The sequence below is a fragment of the Aegilops tauschii genome, chromosome 2 (assembly GCF_002575655.3).
Source record: "Aegilops tauschii subsp. strangulata cultivar AL8/78 chromosome 2, Aet v6.0, whole genome shotgun sequence".
Lineage (NCBI taxonomy): Eukaryota > Viridiplantae > Streptophyta > Magnoliopsida > Poales > Poaceae > Aegilops > Aegilops tauschii.
In genome coordinates, this window is record NC_053036.3 from 622670050 (window position 1) to 622690102 (window position 20053).

Sequence of the window (20053 nt, forward strand, 5' to 3'; positions counted from 1 at the left end):
TCTGCAAGACCAACCCGGCCCCGGCGGTAAGTCGCTGATCTGAACATCTTATTTTCTTCTGTAAATAACTTTCATCCGAACCTTAAGAACTCGTCATTGTATTTTTCAGGCGGATGACAAATTCTGGAAGGTCAAATACGACCATGAGGCGGCCAAGAAGGCCAGGAAGGCGAAGAAAGCCGCCCCCGCAAGAAGGGAAGTAGGCCTACTGCTTCAGAGCTGCTGCAACTAAGCGACAGCTCCGAGTCAGAGGTAACCCCTGAACCTGTAAACTCTTGTTGTATTTGTTGTTTATTTTTGTCCATCTTATCAATATTGTTCATCAACAGGATGACACCGGAGCAAGTAACCCGGTGGTTGAAGAGGTAATGTCACTTTCCTCCGACTCGGAGCCCTTGCCAAGGCTGAAAGTCCGAAGGGTAACCCGGAAAGTAAGCTTTTCACATCCTTTAGCTTATCAAGATCCTCAATTTCTTTTGAAGCGACAAACTTATGAGAGCCGGTGGCACACCCGGACCAACAAGGACGCTGATCTCTCCTCCGGTTTACCTGACGCGTCGAGGAAACGCCGGACCGAGGTTATCTCCCTCTTGTACCCTTTTCGTCCTTTGGCGGGTGTTATTCGTCAACCGCTCAATTCTTCCGATTCAAACTATCAGGAAACCTCACCCTCCTCTGGTGACTCGATGCAATCAAACTTGCCGGCCTTCAAGACCGTACCCGGGTAATGATGATCACCTCTTGTTATGCTCATCTTTACTCATACTCTTGTACTAACCTTTTTGTCTTTCAAGTGCCCAGGCAAAGCTCACCAAGAGGGCGAAAAAGAACAAGCCGGTCGAAGAGCCGGACTTACCTGAACCGGAGGTAGCAGCTCAAGAACCGCCAGCTGCCTCCGCTCCCGAAGCCACCGCTTCAGCTGACAAGGCAACCGCAGAAGCTTCTGCTAACCCGGAGACCTCCGGCCCGGCTCAGCCGGTCAATGACCCGGACGTGGTAATCACCCGGACGGAGTTTGTTGAGCCGGGGAGACCTACTGTGCTGGCCAAGTGCTCCGCCAAGGAGGAGTTGCTACAGCACCGCCGGGCTAATCTGGACCTCACCGACTACGCCAATCTGAACATCGGAGAGATCGTCTCCGGCTACGTCAGTCAAGTGCACAAGAGCCGGGATGTAGAGATCGGCATGGTGAACCAGATTCAGCAGAAGTCTGAGGTACCACTCTTCTTTCTTCTTGCTTACTCTATAGTTATCTTGTTATTCTTACCATACTCTAGCCCCCAAGTCTACGACATATGATAAAATATGTTGTAGACTTAAGTTCCGGCTTACTCACTTGAACCGGCAATTTGTAGATAGGAACGTTCGATATGCATTAGCCCCCAAGTGCCAAGTGTCTTTGCTTGGAAAGTGCTTGGGACTTTAAAATTGCATAATAACTGTTCTCTTATAACCCGGAAATTATGCAGGCTGCTTGCAAGAAGCTTGAAGCTGACATCTCCGATCTGAAGACCCGCCTAAAGACGCAAGAAACTGAGACCCGGAAGGCCAATGCCAAATTTGTGTCCAGTATTGCTGCGCAAGAAAAGCTGAAGACGGACTTTGACGCTGAACGGAAAGCCTGGGCCGAAGAGAAGGCTACTCTGGTGAACCGGGCCGAACAGGCGGAGAAGGCTCTGTCAGAGAAGACCGCCGAACTCTCCGGCTTAAAGCGCCAAGTGTCCCAGATGGTTGCCGCAATCTTCGGTAAGTCATTCCACCGGCTTCCGTCCGGTTTATAATTTCTATGTCTCATAACCCATCATTGCCGGCGGCTTATTTTACTCTGTTACACAGGTCCCAGAAGCGCCAACCTCAACCAAAGTGTGGTGACCAAGTTGAAGGCCGTGTACACCCTGGTGGAGCAACTCTACACCGGGTCACAGCGCGCCTTGGCTGTGGTGGCCCTATCCAATGAGGTGCCGACTCACGTGACGGAAGTTCTTCGCCGGCTTGCCGTTCTTCCTCAACGTGTCCAGGAGCTGCGACGGGCCTCTGCAAGAGCCGGAGCCATAGCTGCTCTGAGCCGGGCCAAGGCGTTTCTTCCAGAACTAGACCCGGCGGACATTGCCCTTGGCTACCCCAGCTTGAAGGAAGACGGCACCTCCTTCGACCAAAGGGACTTTGCAGCCTGCGTGAAGATCGTACGCCCGGTGGCCACTCTGATAGGAAACGACACGGATCTGACCAAGTATCAGCCGGGTTACGATGCAGAGAATCAGAGGATCCCCACCCCGCGTTATGAAGCCATCAGCTTAGTCCCGCCGACTCGTAAGCACACTTTTGCCCCAGAAATTGACCCGGCCGGGTTAATTGACGAGGAAGCTCAATTTGAAGCGCTGAGCGGCATTGACTGGAAGTCATCAACTTTCCAGGTCTTGGGAACAGCCGGAGGAGCGGAGAGGGATGAGCCGGAAACTTCAACCCAGCAAGCATCGTAACTCTGTAGGCGGCTTATTTAACAATGCTTCACCCTTTTGGACTCGATGAGTCTTGTAATATAATAGGATCAACACTTTAACTTTGCCGTGCCATCGTGCATGCGTTGAATGCTGAATTCCATTGAAGTTGTCACTTTATATTTCTCCGGGTCATAGTTGAGCATTCATGTTCCTCAAGCTCAAATAGTTGCTTTTAACTATCCTGCACAGAAGGACAAATCACAAGTCTCTAGGCGGCTTACCGCACTGAGAATCATAGGTTTAAACATATAACCCGGAATATGAATCAAAAAATACTGGTCCTCAATTATGTCCTTGATATACCCGTAATAACACACTTACCGGCCTGCAAGCACACTTTCGGCTTATATAACCCGGGTAATAAGGTTGGTACCTCAATTCCGGTTTATCAGTCTTAATAACGCCGATTGTATACGACTAGTACTGTAAATCAAAATTAAGCCGGCAAAGTGAGACTCGCCGTGCACACTTGAAATAATCAGAAGAACTTGCTATAAATCAGAAGAACTTAGGGGCTTCCGGTTCAAATACGACCAGAAACCCGTCCCAAAGGGGTTATGCTAGGATTCGAATGCGGTCATATAGCCCCCGGTGGGTGCGGCGATGCCAATCAAGAGGGTATCGACAGCTATGTTCTCTTTGGTTCGAATACGACCCATGTTTTAACAGGAAGCCCCCAAATGACTTTAAGAATTGTTTAACAACGCTGATTCGAATACGATCCACGTCGGTTCCCAAAGGGGGTTGAACTATGATTCAAATATGACCAAAGAAAACTCCCCAATGAGCTCGGCACTTTGCCAATCAAATGGGAATCGACAGCTATGTTCTCTTTGGTTCGAATACGACCTATGTTTGAACAGGAAGCCCCCAAATGACCTTATTGCATACGGCTAGATTCGAATACGATCATAAGCCGGATCCTCCTTCAAGTTATCATGTGATCTTGCAACGAAAACAACACGTTCGTATTTGGAGGAGAAAAAAGGACAGAGGTCCTGCTTTATTGCTTATCATAATATATACATGGTTTAGGGAAATATGTACATTATGAGAGCCGGTGGCTCAAGTATAATAAGGCCGAAGCTGAGCTATGTTCCACGGCCGACGGGTCTCTTCCTCCGACTTACGTGAATCTTTGTGCTCCCGAATGTCAATGAGGTAATATGACCCGTTGTGCAAATTCTTGCTGACCACAAAGGGCCCTTCCCAAGGCGGGGATAGCTTGTGCGCATCTGTTTGATCTTGGATGAGCCGGAGCACCAGATCGCCTTCCTGGAAGACCCGGGATTTAACCCGGCGACTATGATAACGGCGCAGATCTTGTTGGTAAATCGCCGAGCGAGCTGCTGCCACATCACGCTGTTCGTCCAACAAATCAAGAGCATCTTGGCGCGCCTGTTCATTATCCACCTCCACATAAGCCGCCACTCGAGGTGAGTGATGACGGATGTCACTGGGGAGAACTGCTTCCGCTCCATAAACCATGAAGAAAGGCATGAAACCTGTAGACCTGTTAGGAGTAGTGTTGATGCTCCATAACACGGAGGGCAACTCCTCCACCCAACAACCCGGCGTCCGTTGCATAGGGACCAAAAGCCGGGGCTTGATGCCCTTCAGAATCTCCTGATTAGCTCTCTCAACTTGACCATTGGATTGAGGATGAGCCACTGATGAAACATCAAGTCGGATATGCTCTCGTTGACAAAACTCTTCCATGGCGCCTTTGGATAGGTTGGTACCATTGTCAGTTATAATGCTGTGCGGAAAGCCAAAGCGGAAAATCACCTTTTTCATAAATTGAACCGCCGTGGCTGCATCACACTTGCTAACTGGTTCCGCTTCAACCCACTTGGTAAATTTGTCAACTGCCACCAAGAGGTGGGTCTTCTTATCCTTGGACCTTTTAAAAGGCCCAACCATATCAAGCCCCCAAACCGCAAAGGGCCAAGTAATTGGGATCATCCTCAGCTCCTGAGCCGGCACATGAGCCCGTCGCGAGAACCTTTGGCAACCATCACATTTACTGACCAAGTCCTCCGCATCAGCATGAGCCGTCAGCCAATAAAAACCATGACGAAAAGCCTTGGCCACAAGAGACTTTGAGCCGGCGTGATGGCCACAATCCCCTTCATGAATCTCACGCAAGATCTCTTGACCTTCCTCAGGGGAGACACAACGCTGGAACGCCCCCGTAACACTGCGGCGATGCAACTCACCATTGATAACAACCATGGACTTAGACCGCCGGGTTATTTGCCTGGCCAAAGTTTCATCCTCAGGCAAATCTCACCGGGTCATGTAAGCCAAATAGGGCACTGTCCAGTCCGGGATGATGTGGAGAGCCGCCACCAGTCGTGCCTCCGGGTCAGGGACAGCCAAGTCTTCCTCTGTGGGCAACTTAACAGAGGGGTTATGCAAGATGTCCAGGAAAGTATTAGGCGGCACCGGTTTTCGCTGAGAGCCCAGCCGACTTAAAGCATCAGCCGCCTCGTTCTTCCTGCGATCGATATGCTCTACTTGGTAACCCTGAAAGTGACCAGCAATGGCATCAACTTCGCGGCGATAAGCCGCCATGAGAGGGTCCTTCGAGTCCCACTTTCCTGACACTTGTTGAGCCACCAAGTCTGAGTCGCCGAAGCACCTTACCAGGCTCAAGCTCATCTCCTTAGCCATCCGAAGACCATGGAGCAAGGCCTCGTACTCTGCTGCATTGTTGGTGCAAGGAAACATCAATTGCAGCACATAATGGAACTTATCACCTTTAGGGGAAGCCAATACGACTCCAGCCCCCGAGCCCTCCAATTGCCTGGACCCATCGAAGTGAATAGTCCAATATGTGTTATCCGGCTTTTGTTCGGGCACTTGTAGCTCTGTCCAATCATTGATGAAATCCACCAAGGCCTGAGATTTAACAGCAGTGCGTGGCACATATTTTAGACCATGAGGTCCGAGCTCTATAGCCCACTTAGCCACTCTCCCTGTGGCCTCTCTGTTCTGAATGATATCTCCGAGGGGGGCAGAACTGACCACAGTGATGGGGTGACCCTGGAAATAATGCTTAAGCTTCCGGCTTGCCATGAACACACCATAAACAAGCTTCTGCCAATGCGGATACCGCTGCTTGGACTCAATGAGTACTTCGCTGACATAATAAACCGGCCGCTGAACCGGATGCTCCTTACCCTCTTCCTTGCGCTCCACCACCACGGCCACACTGACGGCTCGTGTGTTAGCAGCCACATACAGCAATAAAGGCTCCTTGTCAACCGGAGCAGCAAGGACTGGGGGCTCGGCCAGCTGTTTCTTCAAATCCTCAAAAGCAGTATTAGCTGCATCATTCCAGACAAAGTCATCAGTTTTCTTCATCAACTGATATAATGGCATAGCCTTCTCCCCCAAACGGCTTATAAAACGGCTTAAAGCAGCAATGCGACCCGCCAGGCGCTGAACGTCGTTTATACACACCGGCTTAGCCAGGGAGGTGATGGCCTTGATCTTCTCCGGGTTAGCTTCAATGCCTCTGTTAGAAACCAAGAAACCCAAGAGTTTGCCTGCAGGAACACCAAAATCACACTTGGCCGGGTTAAGCATCATCTTGTAGACCCGGAGATTATCAAAGGTTTCCCTCAGATCATCTATCAGGGTTTCCTCCTTCCTGTATTTAACCACAATATCATCCACATAAGCATGAACATTGCGCCCAATCTGGTTATGAAGACAGTTCTGCACGCAACGCTGATAAGTCGCCTGTGCACTCTTGAGTCCAAAGGGCATGGACACATAGCAGAAGGCTCCAAAGGGAGTGATGAACGCCGTCTTCTCCTGGTCCTTAACTGCCATTTTAATCTGATGATATCCGGAATAAGCATCCAAGAAACTTAAGCGCTCACAACCTGCCGTAGCATCAATAATTTGATCAATACGGGGAAGGGCAAAAGGATCAGCCGGACACGCCTTGTTTAAGTCCGTGTAGTCCACACACATCCGCCAAGTGCCGTTCTTCTTGAGTACGAGCACCGGGTTAGCTAACCACTCTAGGTGAAAAACTTCAACAATAAATCTGGCCGCCAAGAGCCGGGCCACCTCTTCACCAATAGCTTTCCGTCTTTCTTCATTAAACCGCCGAAGGAATTGCCTGACCGGCTTAAACTTCGGATCAACATTGAGAGTGTGCTCAGCGAGTTCTCTAGGTACACCTGGCATGTCAGAAGGTTTCCATGCAAAAATGTCCCTATTCTCACGGATGAACTCGATGAGCGCGCTTTCCTATTTTGGATCCAGATTGGCACTGATGCTAAACTGCTGAGATGAATCACCTGGAACGAAATCAACAAGTTTAGTCTCCTCAGCCGACTTAAATTTCATTTCCGGCTCATGCTCTGTAGTTGGCTTTTTCAGAGAGGTCATATCTGTTGGGTCAACGTTGTCCTTGTAGAATTTTAACTCCTTTGTTGCACAAACAGATTCCGCATAAGCTGCATCGCCTTCCTCACACTCCAAGGCCACCTTCCAACCGCCATGAACCGTAATGGTCCCATTGAGACCCGGCATCTTGAGCTGCAGATATACGTAACATGGCCGTGCCATGAACTTGGCGTAAGCCGGCCGCCCAAATATGGCATGATACGGGCTTCTTATCTTGACCACCTCAAAGGTCAATATGTCAGAGCCGGCGGCTGTCTCATCACCAGATCCAGATCCACCAGAGAGCCCTTCATGGACACATCCCACGAAAGCATGCTTCAAAGCAGGCAGGGCCCGGGCGGGTTGTGCGCGCTGAGCCGTCTCGATGAGCTCGGCGCAGAGATCCGGCTCAGGGCCCGGCTCACCAATCTTGCCAATGAAAACATGAATTCCGCCGAAGGGGACCCGGTATCCGTACTCAATTGAGCTGGCGTCGGGGCCCCAGCTTGCATCGTCGATGTAGAGCTTGCCGCGACGACTCTTGGTCATCCGGCCCACAGCGTATCCCTTGAGCCCTTCGAAGCTGCCCTTCAAGAACTCAAATCCACCGTGCGCTGGCCCCACGGTGGGCGCCAACTGTCGTGGAATTGTCACGGCAGATGTCCTCAAGCTAGGACTTAGTCGTGGAGCCATCGCCGCTAGGAAGCTTGAAGGGGTTAACGAGACAAGGAACACGAGGGTTTATACTGATTCGGCCCCTTACGGTGAAGGTAAAAGCCTACGTCCAGTTGAGGTGGTATTGATTAGGGTTTCGATGACCAGGGAGCTTAACTGCTATGCCTGGCTCTCGATGAGATCTTTCTTGTTCCTAAACCGCTGCCGGGTCGTCCCTTTATATAGGGAGGCTGACGCCCAGAAGTTCTCAGAGTCCCGGCCGGCTCATAAGAGTGTCCGGCTCGGACTCTCAACTATTCTTGCCTTACACTACAAGTTCTACCATAATGATGATTGCAACTACAGGCCTTAAGCCATATCTGGGTCTTAAGCCCATCTTTGGCCCACCGTCTTCAAGCTTGCCGCCGGGCTTCTGGCGATGACCATTATGAGTAACCCGGCCCCTCCTGGCGGGTGACTCTAAGGTCTATATCCTCAACACCTCCCATTCCCAAAAACCCTCCCGCGCTCTCCCTTCCCTCCCTCCTCCATGTTTGGCGCCCCGAAGAAACCCAGCGCCCCGGCCACCATCGAGCGCCCCGCAAGGAAGAAGAACGGACCGAAGAAACCGTAGTCGAAGCTCACGCCGGCGGAGCTCGAGTGGCTCGACCAGGAATCGGCAAAGAGGAGGGGCCGACGGAGAAGAAAATTGTTGTCAAATTCAGCGCCGAGGCCGCGGCCGCGCAGCATAATGGCGCAGTCGAGGACAACGAGGCCATCATTGCCAAGGCCGCGCAGGTAGGGACGGGGCATGCCCTCCTCGTGCTAGGCTATTGCCCACCTATGCCTGCCATTTTCTCTGCCGCTGCCATGGCCGCAGCAAGCACAGGCTCGTCGGCCGTTCATCATCCACATTGCCGGTCGCCGAGCTCCTCCATAAAACCGGAGACGGCTGTTTTTCATCCGCCATGACACCATGCTCATACCCCGGTTCTCCATGTTGCCGGACGGCAGGGTGATCGCGCCGGCCACCCCGGCGTCGGGCCTGTCATCGACCTCAACGTCATGCCGGGGTACAGTGGCACCGGACAGTCGTCCACCGGGATGCAAAGGAAGAAGCCCCGATCAATTCCTACGGCCAACCTTCCTGAGGCCCGCTTGTTCGACTAAAATGACAATCCCTACGCCGACGGCCGACGACCGACGACCCCAAGTACAACACATTCATGGAGAACGTCATCTACGAGGGCCGTGGCGAGGCCTTCCACACCGACGGCGAAGACCAAGGCTACGATCCTGACGCGACCCAAAGCCAAGAAAGCCGCGACCAAGACGGTGTGGATGGCGAAGAAGAGGCCAACGACCATGCCAACTCATGGCATGAAGATGCGGACATCTATTGCGAAGATGGGGAAGAAGAGGGTGTCGACATTGCGAAGGAGCCTTTGTTTATCGATGAGCTCACCCAAAGAGCCGAAGCACAAAGGAGGAGGCAAAGCATTTGCATGGGATCATACACCAAAGATGAGGACCTGTTGATTTGGGAGAGTTGGATGGAGATAGGCCAAGATCCCAATACCGGTGCCGAGCAAAAAGGATCCATTTTTTTGGACGAGAGTTCATAAAACCTTCATGTACGGAGGAAGTTTGCGCCCGATAAGTTTGTGGGCAACCGTGGCATCAACTCAGTTCAAAAGAGTTGGGGATTCATTCAACAAGAATGCAAGTATTGTGCCGCGCTTGAGAGCGTTGAAGCGCGTGAGTGGCCTAGGCGTGGGCGACTTTGTATGACCTTTTCCTCTTTCATTGTTATGCCATATTCATGTTTATTGTATCTTGTGTAGCTATTACATTTGTGGCCGTCTATTTGATTGTGCAGGCATTCCAATCTTTGGAAGCCTTCAATGCCCGGCAGAAGAACAAGCCATTCACTCTCACACATTGTTTGTCCCTCATCAAAGATTGCCCCAAGTTCAAAGATCAATATGCCGCTCTAAAGAAGAAAGTAGGGAAGGTGGTCGTGGCTGCGGATGGAGATCTGGTGAAGAGGCCGAGGGGCAAGACCATCTCGAAGATTGAGGAGAAGCGTGATGCGACATCTTTCGCGTTGCAATCAACGTTGGAAGGCATGCTGACTCAAAAGGAAGTGAAGACGAGAGGAAACGCATAACAAAGGAGAAGCAAATGAAGATATACTTGGAGCTTCGAACGAAGATACTTAACATGAAAGAGGCCGCTAAGAGGAGGAAGCTCGACATGAAGGAGTCCATCCAAACGAAGAAACTAGCGATCGAGGCCACCAAAATGAGATGTTTGACCGAGATGGCGTGAACTAGGGAGGGCTCGGCCGTGGACTATGGTCGTTCTTTTTAAAGGCTGGCAAGTATGTCGGGCGCTGGATGTGTTGCCGACGAGAAAACTTAGGGGTTCATTTTGAAGGCTGGCAAGTTTACGGCCGTTGGCTGTATTGTCGACGAGAGACTTAGTGGGTTGATCATTTTGTAGGCTAGCATATATATGCCGGCCGCTGGCTTTGTTGCAGACGTGAAATACGACCGCTAACATGAACAACTACGGCCGTGGTGAGAAAATTTCCTGCAAACAGTTCTAGGCGGCTGGATGAGATCCGTCCGGCCGGACGTCACTCCATTATCCTATTCAAACGAACAAAATTCAGATAAAATGGACATCCGTATGGGTCATATGCGTTGAAGTTTGGCCTGAGGGCTCAAATTTTGAATGGGGAGAAGAAGAAAGCAGAAAAAGCGATCGTCACCTGGTCGTCACCCGGTGTAATGTGTGGGCAGAAAGACGGCGGGGAACTGGTGGGCGGTCACATCCCACAGGAATCAGCCGCTGCCCTCCTGCCACCTGCGCCAGTGCCACGCCATGAATTCCATCGGTTCAGCGCCGCGGTGCACGCCACCACGCCCACCCGCAGACGGCGCGCCGAGCCCACGCGTCAGTGCAGCGGGCGCGCTCCCAGAGGAGACGTAGGCGGCGGCAGGCACGCGGTCGCACCGCCCGAGGGAGCTCACCACGACACGCCTTTTCACGCGACGCCGACTGCCCCTGCATCGGAGTGAGCCCGGCGGGTCCCTCCCAGCCTTTGACTGCGCAGGTCGCCTCGGCCCCCGCGCGCCGCCGTCCCTTTCCTCGCTTCCGTGGACTGCGCGTCGCCGTCCCTTTCACCAGGCATCGGGCAATCGAAACCCTTGTTCCACACATATCGGTCATTTCGTTCGTTGGGTACGTTTTGGAAATGGTTCATTTTAACCCAATCTTGTCAGTTAGATTCAGCCCGTTCCACGTGAATTTTTTTTGTCTCTTCCTGTCAAGGGCCTCAAATTTGCCGGATATCTCATACTAGAAACCTTAGATCCATATAAAAACATACAAACAAGAAAATCCATGTACTATATGTAGATCAAGTAATTAAGCTATACTACCCCAATCCTCGTCGGACTATCTCCGTGTCTGGCCCCAAGTACATGGGCGGCAGCTGCAACTCCGGCTCCTCCGGATCAGACTCCGCCTCCATCTCCGCTTCGACCTCGTCGGTCGCCGCCCATTCCTGTCGATGAACTGCTGGTTGGCCTCCACATAGGCCTCATTCTGGACAGGCTCAGGATGGCCCGCTACTCCGCCATCTCGGCCGCTTGGGCGACCGTGAACTCCGACTCCGCGTCCTCCATATTGAAGCCCGGAGCCGGCGCCAGCTCCTCCTCCGACTACTCCACCTCCTCCACATCTGCCACCTTCATCGGAGCCGGCTGCTCCTCCTCCTGCTCCGGCGAGTCCAAAGGCAAGTCGACAGCGATGTGGGCGGCGCGCCTCACCAGGATCTCTTGCTCAATCCGAAACCAGCGCTCTGGCGTGAGCATAGCATAGGTGGTCTTCTTTTGCCGAACCATGGCGAAGCCGGAGGGCGTGGGAAGAGCGGTGGAGCGGGAGAGGGGTGGTGGATGGTCTAGGGCTGGGGTCGCAGAGAGTGAAGGTGGATGTGGCTAGGGTTGGGGGACGCCAGCTCGCTTAAATAGCTGGATTTGGCCTCGGACGGCGAGCCGAAGTGGCGCCACGTGTCGTTCACCTCCCTCCTACCGGAGGAGACGTCCGTCGGGCTGCCAAATTTTCGAGCAATTCCATGTGGGACCCATCGTCAGTCCGACGTGACGGACGCGCCCGGGCGCCCCATGTCCGCCCTATATTTGGGTTGGATGTGAGGGATGCCGGTCAGCTCGGCCGTTTTGAGCAGCCCATCTAGCTCGTTTTTTATGACCGGTCAGTGACCGGGCTGTCCGCTCGAGTGTTTGAGGCGTTTTTACAACGCCCATTTGTAGATGCTCTAAGACTACCCACAGTAGAAGTAACATAGGTGATAACATCACACGTATTTAGACAAAATAGATGGTGTAGCAAGTAATTAATGAAGAAAGAGGGGCATGTGGTAACGTAGTGTAACATCCCCAGATGTTAACCCTGTCATCAAGCTAATTAATGGTCCATGTGCGCATATTTCACTAAGTCAAAATGCCACTTGTCCCAAACCCAACTTCTTCAAATTCATACTTGAAATAAAGCAAATATTTATTTCTTCAAACTGCAAAACTAAAATGTTCATCTTCTAGCAAATATTCCAAAACAAATGCTGTTAAGGAAAACACCATCATCTTCAACTCATATGGGCCTAGGCATTTAAAACAGTGCCAAAACAACACTTTAAATGCCCTATTCTTTTTTCTAAAAATTCAAATGAATTCCAAACTTGCCCAAACTTTTTGTGGAAGTGTCTAAAATCACCAGGGATTTAATGGGACACTTCCCAAGTTTTTCCCGAGTCAATAGACTGCCCAAATAATTCATTTCCTCTCTCTGTTTTTAAATAAAAAGAAAAACAAGGCAGCCCACTGCACACATGGGCCATGAGTGCACAGTGTGCCGGCCCAGCCCACCTCCCATCTCCATCTTCCTCTGTTCACAGAAGCCCCCGTGGACGTCGAGCGCACGTCCATGGCGCCGATGGCCACGGGGCAGCCATCCGCCGGTGCCCCGAGAGGATAAGAGACCCCTCCTCGCCCTGGAACAAACCCTAGCCCTCAATCTTCCCCCCTCCCCGCGTTGTTGCTCTCTCCCCCACACCCACCCGACGCCACCATCGTCGCGTCGATCCTGCGGCCACCGGCCTCCCCTCGTCGCGCCAAGAGGTCCAGGAGAACCGTCGCGGTCTACTTCGTCTACCCCGAGCTCTGAATCGAGCAAGGACGGCCCGTACACTCGCCATCGACCTCGTCTTCAACGCATACATCGCCGGCGTCCGGCGTCGATTTCTACCGCTCCGGTCCACTTCCGGCCTCCCCGACCTCGCCTTCGTGCTCACTGTGAGCCCCGTCTCCTCCTCAACCTCCACTTAATTCTTCTTGTGCCACATAGGCTCTATTCCGCCGTAGACATCGTGTCGTCCCGCGCGCACCCATGCCACGCCCCTGCTCCTGCTAGCTGCTGTTGTGCTGCTCTTCGTTTTGCGCTTGCTGCTGCCGTCGCTCGCGTCCTCTACTACTGCTACTGCCTGCGCCGCGCTGCAGGCCGTGCCGCCCCTCCCTTGCTGCTTACCGCCCCCGCCACTGCTGCCCCGCATCGCTCGCACTCACCTGCCGCGACCCGCGCTGGCTACGCGTCGCCATGGCCACTGCCGCCTGTGCGCGCCCCTGGCCCCGCCCGCTCGCGCACGCCTCGGTCATCGCCCGCGCGTGGTCGTCCCTGTCGACGGAGCTCCAAGCCACAACCACATCGCCGCTCGCCTCGCACCCGCGCGGCCCTCCTGCTCCTCCTCTCCTCCCACGCGCGCCCTGCTGCTTCTACATCAGCTGCTGCCGCCGTTCGTCCAGCCCCGCGCCGGCCACTGCCTTCCAGCGCCGCGCCGCCCGCCCTGCTCGCGCCGCTCGTCGCTCCGCGCTCGCGCTCCCCTGCCGCCCCTGCGGCGCCTCTGCGCCGGTCGCCATCGCCGGCCGCCGCTCCCGCCCCCCGGCGCCCGCGGCCCGCTCCCCGACGCTCGCCCGCGCCGCGCCCCGGCGCCGCCCCGCCGTGGCCTCGCCGCTGCCGGGAACAACCCCGACCGGCCGGCCTCGCCTCCTCCCCCCGCGTGATGGGCGCCTGGGTGTGCCCCTCACCCACACGCCCGTAACCCGTCGCCCGTTTAGGCCCCGTGGGTCACTCACGTTGGGGCCCCACGCTCCCTTTTAATAAATAAAAAAATACAAAAAGTTAATTAGTTAGTTAATTAATTAAATAGTTAATTAGCTTAATTAACTCGAGATTAATTAGCCTAATCACTAGTTTAGTTAACTAAAATGTTAGCCTAGGCTAAACAGTGCATGACAGGGGGCCCCACCCCCTGTTGACCAGTCAAATGTTGACTAGTCAACTGGGTCCCCCTGGCCCGCATGTCACCCTCTGGTACACCTCTGTGTACACAGATCTGGGCGCACATAGCATTTTAGCTATTTAAATTTCGAATTTAATAACAAATACAGAATATTGTTAAAACTTGGAAAAATTGTAGAAAATAATTCGTAACTCGGATGAAAAAGTTTTCTACATAAAAGTTGCTCAGAACGACGAGACGAATCCGAATACGCAGTCCGTTCGTCCGCCACACGCCCATAGCATAGCGAACATGCAACTTTCCCCCTCCGTTTCATCTGTCCGAAAATGCCAAACTTCGGAAAAACTTTCCCGGATGTTTTCCCCCTTCACCGATATCGTGTAGCACCGCGTTAGAGCACGTCTAGCTCTACATGTTATCTTGTTATGCACTTGCTTGCTATGTATTTACTGTTTCTTCCCCCTCTTCTCTCCGTTAGACCCCGAGACCGTTGCTGATGCCCCGGTGATCGTCTACGCTACCGACGACCCCTCCTTCTCGCCTGAGCAACCAGGCAAGCCCCCACTTTGTCATCCCGATATCGCCCATTCCATTCTCTCATGCTTGCATTGTATTTTGTTACTGTTATTGTTTACTCCTATTCTGATGCATAGCCTGCTTTTGTAACCTGCTTATTGTTACCTTACCTGCTTATCCTAAACTGCTTAGTATAGGATGGTTAGTGATCCATCAGTGACCCCCACCTTGTCCTTGTTGCCCCTGCTTCATCATCGAAGACCCGATCAACGGGATCGAAGACCAGGCCCCGGCACCGCACATCACTTTCCCTTAGTTGCTCGACACTACTGGGTTACTATCGAGTGCCGAGGGTGAGACCTCTTCAGCACTTCTGATGTTAACCCTGTAGTGTAGCTATTTGGTCGTGGTCATCGAGGGTGATTCCGCCTTAACCACTTTCGATACGACTCTGTCGTGCAACCCCTCAAGTGTGAACCTCGAGGGTGGATCCTCTTACGTTCACCTTGATGATTACATCGAGTGGAAACCCGTCAAGGGTGATTCCTCAGGTTTTCTCCTTCGTGTTAGACACACGGTTACTATGGTTACTATGACTTTACACTGAACCCTGTTACTAAAGACGGGTCGGCCCTGAGGGGTACCCGCACGAGCTTAATTGCGAGTGATGTGGAGTCGGGTTGACCTGGAAGGTGCCCGCGAGATAATTACGAGGCGTGGCCGGGCATTCTTAGCCCTTGCCGCAAGTCCTCGAGACGGGGCGACGGGGTCACATCTTTCGTGAGTCTTTGCTTGTTACCGCGCGTTCCTAATCCACTACGATTTGGATATTTGATCCGAGGGGCCTCTGGCCTGATAGCACTAACCATCACGTGGGCATAGTATGGGCGTTCTGCGTCGTATGCATCAGCCGAAGCTTAATAGATGTCAGCGACTGAGCGACGCGTGCCGGGTTGGACTGGTAAGCTCCTGCCTTTTTTAAGGAGGTAGCTAGGTCTGCTCACCGGCCGCCCACGCAACGTGCAGGAGTTCCTGGGGCGATGGCCCATGACCCCTGGGGGCATAGGTTTAGTCCGGCGTGCTGACCTCTCTATTAAGCCTAGGCCGGGTTGCGGCGTATTGTTTGGCCGAGGCCGGGCATGACCCAGGAAAGTGTGTCCGGCCAGAGTTAATCGAGCGTGGTGGGTAAGTTGGTGCACCCGTGCAGGGAAGAAAACATCTATCGATAGCCTGTCCTACGGTAACGGATACTTGGAGTTGTATCCCGATCGATACAACTAGAACTGGATACTTGTGATGAAACTTGGATATGAGGTGATAAATGGATAGTATGGCTCTGGGATTGCTTTCTCGCAGGGAGTCGAGAAAGGATCTCTGGCCAAGGTTGTTAACACTTCTACTACTTTACTTTATCCTACCCTACTCCCTCCTGTTGCTGCAAGATGGTGGTTTCCAGAAGATGCTAGTCTTCGATAGGACTAGGCCTTCTCTCTATTCTGGCATTTCTGCAGCCCAGTCCACATATACATCCTTCCTTTGATAATGTTGCATATGTAGTGTAGATCCTTACTTGCGAGTACTTTGGATGAGTACTCACGGTTGCTTTGCGACCCCTTTTTCCCCCTTTCTTCTTGTTTCCGGTTGATGCAACCAGATGTCGGAGCCCAGGAGCCAGATGCCACCGTCGATGCCTACTACGTGGAGGCCGCCGACGACCAGGAGTAGTTAGGAGGCTCCCAGGCAGGAGGCCTTGCCTTTTCGATCGTTGTTGCTTTTGTGCTAGCCTTCTTAAGGCAAACTTGTCTAACTCATGTCTGTACTCAGATATTGTTGCTTCCGCTGACTCTTGTGTTTTCGAGCTTATGTATTCGAGCCCTCGAGGCCCCTGGCTTGTAATATAAAGCTTGTATTATTTTAATTTGTGTCTAGAGTTGTGTTGTGATATCTTCCCGTGAGTGTTTGATCTTGATCGTACACATTTGCGTGTATGATTAGTGTACGATTGAATCGAGGGCGTCACAAGTAGCTAGTTACTCATAGTATGAGTAACATCACATGTTCCGAGACAAGATGAGTGTATAACCTAATAAATGAAGGTGTTGCATAACACCACACATATGTTACTCCCCAGTGTAGAGATAGTAACATAGGAAAGTGTACCTTCCATTTACCAAAGTAGCTAAGCAAAATCGCTAGCAAACAAAATATTTTTTTGGCCTTTCTAATCAATTTGACTATCCACGGTGGGAGTAATATAGGTGGTAACATCACACATATCTAGGCAAAATAGATGATGTGTCAAGTAATCAATGAATAAGAAAAGGCATGTGATAACATAGCTAGTTACTCATAGTATGCGTAACATCATACATATCAAAAGAAGATGAGTCTAGAACCTAATAAATGAAGTGGTGCATGACACCGCATATGTTACTCCCAACTATAGAGATAATAACATATACTAGTAACACATGTTACTAGTCTAACTCACTCCCCACTGTGTCTAGTCTTACAAACGAATCTCGCGATGATACAGTTGGCAATGTGCATGATGTGATTACAATTTTCATCCTCCCAGCACCAAATATATTTGTTCTCTTCTGGGACCATGACGTTTGAGAATTTAATCCCCACTAGAAGCTCTTTCATGACTACTCCCTCCATTTTTGTATACAAGGCCACTATCAAAATTATAATTTGCAGCTATACAAGGCCACTAACACCAATCGAGATAAAATTATGAGGTTTGCCTCGTACTCGCTATCGAGGACATTAATACCCCATGCATGCATACGGGGGTGAGAAAGTTGGTTTTAATGCACCACATTAATCAACCAACAAGGAGTGAGAGAGTTGTCTTATTGTGCGTTGGAGAGAATAATACACATTAATTTACACGTCAAGCGAAGAGAAAAGACTAATTTACAACATTGGCTTATGTGGCCATTAGTTTTTACCTTGGTACCTGTAATATGGGTTTGTGGCCTTGTATACAAAAACGGAGGGAGTACTTACCATGAAAATGTCTTGATCTTCGCCGGGTCCATGCTTTCAAAATGTCCCTCACTTCAAATCGAAGTGTAGATTTGAAAATTTATTTTTATATAAATCTTGTGGCAAACACCTAGCTTCTGGGATACCAAATCCCTAGCCAAGGATAACCTCATTGTGTCAAACCAACTCTGAAGACGAAGCATTCGGCGATGTCGGGCGGGCCAAAAGAACGCCTAGAGTTCAAACTCCCACGAGACGTTGTCCAAATATCCCTCTAACTTCACCTTGATGATTACATCAAGTGGAATCCATCGAGGGTGATTCATCGGATTCTCCCTTGGTGTTTTGGACACACGGTTACCTGGACCTTACCCCCAGAACCATGTTAAAGACAGGTCGGCCCCGAGGGGTACCCGCGAGAGTTACTGTTACTGCAGGACTGGAGGGACAGTCGGTACCACCCTGGTAAAGGTGGTTCCCGATAGTCTCTTGCGAGTCGGGTTGACCATGAGGGTACCGGCAGGTTGATGTGAAGTCGGGTTGACCTGGAGGGTACCAGCGTGGTTTCTACGTGGCACGGCCGGGCATTCCGGGCCTTTGCCGTAAGTCCACGAGACGGGGCGACGGGGTCACACGATCGTAAGTCTCTGTTCATTACCGCACGCTCCCAAGACACTAACGAGGTTGGGTATTTGATCTGAGTTGGTCTTTGACCTATACGCACTAACCACCACGCGGGAACAGTTATGGGCACTCGGCGTCGTATGTATCAGCCGAAGCTCTCCAGACGTCAGCGACTGAGCGGCAAGCGCCGGGTTGGACTGATTATGCCTACTCTTGTATAAGGGGGCTAGGTCTGCTCACTGACGCGTACGCAATGTGCAGGAGTTCAAAGGGCGATGGGCCCAAGGCCCCTCCAGCTTAGGATGTAGACCGGCGTGCTAGCCTCTCTGTTGAGCCTAGGTAGGGCTATGACGTGTTGAGCTTCCGAGGCCAGGCATGACCCACGAAAGTGTGTCCGGCCAGAGTGATCGACGTGTTGGGTAATGTGGTGCACCTCTGCAAGGAAGTTTATCTATTCGAATAGCCGTGTCCACGGTAACAGGACGACTTGGAGTTGTATCCCGATCTATAGAACTAGAACTGGATACTGAGTTGTGAAATGGATATGATGGCTCCGGGATTTCTTTCTCGCAGGGAGTCGAGGAAGGATCTCTGGGCGTTAATACTACAACATGCTTGCTACTTATAATATGCAAATCTACTCTTCTAATTCTGCAAGATGCTACCAGATGCTAGTCTTTGATAGCCTAGGCTTTCCCTTCTCTTCTGGCATTCTATAGTTCAGGCCAAAGATATAGCCCCATTCCTTTGATACTGATGCATACTTAGTTTAAATCTGATGTAAGTCTTGCTAGTACTTTGGATGAGTACTCACGATTGCTTTGCTACTTCTTTTTCCCTATACCCGATTACTGCGATCAGATGACGGATTCGAGGAGTCATATATCACCCCCGACGACTACTACTACCCGACGGAGCTTACTACTACGTGGAGGCCGTCGATGACCAGGAGTAGTTAGGAGGCTCCCAGGCAGGAGGCCTTGCCTTTTCGATCGTTATTGTTGTTTGTGTTAGCCTTCTTAAGGCAAACTTGTTTACTTATGTCTTTACTTAATATTGTTGTTTCCGCTGACTCGTTTGTATTCGAGCCCCCTGGCTTGTAATATAAAACTTATATAGCTTTAATTTGTGTCTAGAATTGTGTTGTGATATCTTTCCGTGAGTTTCTGATCTTGGTCGTACACATTTACATGTATGATTAATGTATGATTGAATCGATGACGTCACAAGGAAGGCCTAAATATGTGAATGAAAAATGGCCTAAAATTCATGTCCACGCAAATGTGCAAATGGCAAGACCGTACGGGACCATGGTTGTATCCAGCAATAATGGATAACTGACGAGAGGGGTCGTGCTACTGTTATTGATGTATCCAACCACAATACTCAAAGATATACAACTTTGTCCTCCCATCCTTACCTGAACTAATAGCTCAGATAATGGGGATCATATGGTGGTACAGTCCATAACGAAATTTCGTATATCTATTAAGATAATAAACTCTCTAGATGTAGGCCTCCTGGACCGTCGAGACTGTGGGGTCGCTGGGGCCCGCTTGTAAGTATTTGGGTCATTGGTTGAGAGTTCTTGTTTGTTATTTTGTCCTTTCTCTTTTTAAATTTTCACATTTTAATAACTGAACATTTATTAAAAAATTGTGATTTTTAAAAAAAGTTATGAACATTTAAAAAAAATCTCCGACCATTTTTTCTAAAATTTATGGACATTTTATAAATTTATGAATATATTTAAAGTTCACTAGTAACGTTTTTAAAATTTCTGAACATTTCTTAAATTTGTAAACTTTATTTCAAATTTGTTGATATTTTCTGAATTACATGAATATTCTTTATTTTTTTCAAACATTTATTTGTACTCATTGTGTTTTTAATTTGCAACATATTTATTTATTTAAAATCCATGAACTTATTTTGATCTTAAGATCTTTTTCAAAAAAGAATATAGTCGGCTTTT

General features: G+C 50.7%; 1 long non-coding RNA gene across 1 annotated transcript; it reads left to right on the forward strand.

The window, feature by feature from the left end:
• The first annotated feature begins 12590 nt into the window (after positions 1 to 12590).
• Positions 12591 to 16404, forward strand: LOC120974750 (uncharacterized). The gene is made up of 3 exons (XR_012203558.1): positions 12591 to 12940; positions 14423 to 14497; positions 16115 to 16404. It is a non-coding gene; the product is annotated as an uncharacterized lncRNA (long non-coding RNA).
• The last annotated feature ends 3649 nt before the right edge of the window (positions 16405 to 20053 follow it).